Source organism: Dendrobium catenatum, unplaced genomic scaffold (genome assembly GCF_001605985.2).
Source record: "Dendrobium catenatum unplaced genomic scaffold, ASM160598v2 fragScaff_scaffold_830, whole genome shotgun sequence".
Taxonomy (NCBI): domain Eukaryota; kingdom Viridiplantae; phylum Streptophyta; class Magnoliopsida; order Asparagales; family Orchidaceae; genus Dendrobium; species Dendrobium catenatum.
The window spans coordinates 487,199-489,589 of record NW_021319292.1 but is presented as its reverse complement, the minus strand read 5'-3'; the positions used below and the strand labels follow the sequence as shown (position 1 = coordinate 489,589).

Sequence of the window (2,391 nt, the reverse complement as noted above, 5' to 3'; positions counted from 1 at the left end):
TATATTGAGCGATCCAATCCTTGATAATACCTTGTAAAGAGAAAATAGCATCCAATTCAAGCCGAGCAATATCCCAATGAATACATTTGTATCCAAAAGCAAAAAGAAACCTTCCTTGATGATTTCGGCAAATAGCTCCAATTCCAGCTTTAAAAGAAGATAACAAAGAAGCATCAACGTTGATTTTGATCCAGTCGGGTGGTGGAGGATGCCAACACTTATTAGACAACCGAGATGGTTTATTAACATCCCATAAGCCCAATTTATTTCTATTGGAAATAGAAATAGAAGTCATACTAAGAGCATTGGAAGCAATATTTAGATTGATATTTTGATATGTTGGTTATAAGTCTTAGCTTTGAAGTTTTATATGTGATTTATATATGAATTTGAGTGGGAAAAAAAAAACTCCAAATCAATATCAAATTAGATGCTTTCCACAATGGATCCATGGTGATTATGACCGACCTACTTTTCAACGAAGAGAAGGGCAATTGAGAAGACGAGACAAACTTGGCCAACTCAACATCGCCTTGCTCTCATCCGAGCTCCCATCTTCCTCCACCGCGGCCTCCGCCACCAATTTTGCGGCCGTCTCCATCATCCTTTGATTCCGCATCACCTCTCTCACCTTATTCCCAATCTCCTCGGCCGCCACCACCCCTTCCTCCGCCTCCCACACCCAGTGCTCCGGCCAAACCCCGACGCCTCTCCTCGCTACCACCGCCGCATTCACCCTCTGATCCGCCGTCCTCGGCCACGCGAGCACTGTCACCCCAGTCGCCACGGCCTCCATCACTGAATTCCAACCGCAGTGGCTCAAGAATCCGGCCACAGCCCGGTGACTGAGAACCACCACCTGCTCAACCCACTCCCTTACCACTAATCCCCTTCCTTCCATTCTCCCCAAATATCCTTTTCCAACCAACTCCTCTATCTCCCCTGTTTCCTCTCTGTCCACTTTCGTGCTCTTCACCACCCAGAGGAACCGGCAACCGCTCATCTCCAGCCCAGCCCCCAATTCTCTGATTTGCTCCGTCGGCAGCGCTGTCCGGCTGCCGAAGCTAACATACATCACCGACCTCTCTGGCTGTTCGTCGAGCCATCGCATTGCCTGTGAGGCCCCAGGTGGCTGCTTTTCAGCTAGATTCCCCAACAGAGGCAACGGACCGACTGCTATTACCGGCGGAGGCCGGGGACGATTTGGCCGGAATTGAACGCGGTGAGTACTTCGGTCTCCAATGCAGGAAAGGTATTGATCAGGATGCCTTGGGACAGAGGAAGCGCCAGGCTGTTATCGACCAATTGGGTCGTGAAGAGGTTGGTCGGGTCGCGCAGGGGCGGTGGGAGGGAGGAATTTGGAATCTTGAGGACGCCGGCGATGTTAAAGTCAGCGGAAGAGAGGGATAACGAGGGGATGGTGGAATAGAGGGCGAACATGGAAGCATAGGAGGTGAAGAGGAGGAAGCAGGGGATGTTGGCGGCAGAGGCAACGGGGACGAAAGTGGAGGTGATGGAGACATCGATGATTAGGGCGGAGAAGGAGGTTCCGGTAACGGAGAGAAGAGGAGGGAGAAGGTGGGCGGAGCGGCGTAGGGCTTCGTAGTGGAGATAGAAGGGGTCGGACGAAGGGGGGAAGTGGGAAGCGTCGAGAGGGGCGAGGGGAAAGTCGAGTATGGGGATGGAAGAGGGAAGGGAAGAAAGGAGGTGGGATTCGGCTGCAGAGACTGTGGGGCGGGCTGCGAGGATGGAGACAGCGATCCGGCGGATGGAGAGGGCGGTGGCGAGGCGGACGAAGGGAACGAGGTGACCCATGCCGGCGCTTGGTATGAGGAGGATGTGAGGGAGGCTGTCGGCGGAGGAGAACGGCTGAGATGGCTGTGACATTGTGGCGGCTCCGGATCGTGGCGGAGTTAAGTGACGGCAAGGAGGGTTAGCATTTTACTACGGCGGTGGCGAGGCGGTCGAAGGGAACGAGGTGACCCATGCCGGCGCTTGGTATGAGGAGGATGTGAGGGAGGCTGTCGGCGGAGGAGAACGGCTGAGATGGCTGTGACATTGTGGCGGCTCCGGATCGTGGCGGAGTTAAGTGACGGCAAGGAGGGTTAGCATTTTACTACATTTAGGCCTCTGAAGTCCTCGAAGTGCTCTAGGTAATCAGCACGTGGTACGGTCTTAGCAAATTAAATAAAATTTTATTAAGGTTAAAATATTACTTTGGCTTCCTTGGAACGACTTTCTTACTGTTTTTTTTAAAATAATTTTTAGTAAAAAAAATAAAAAAATGTATACTTTAAAACAGTTTAAAGAATCAATAATAAAGTCTTCCAAACTAAGTCTTTGTTAATTTGGTTTGAAAAGGCGTATAAGATATATATATATATATATATA

The 2,391-nt window shown here is 50.5% G+C and overlaps 1 pseudogene; it reads right to left on the bottom strand.

The window, feature by feature from the left end:
* Nucleotides 1-398: 398 nt before the first annotated feature.
* Nucleotides 399-2,337, bottom strand: LOC110094294 (annotated as a pseudogene).
* Between the last annotated feature and the right edge of the window lie 54 nt (nucleotides 2,338-2,391).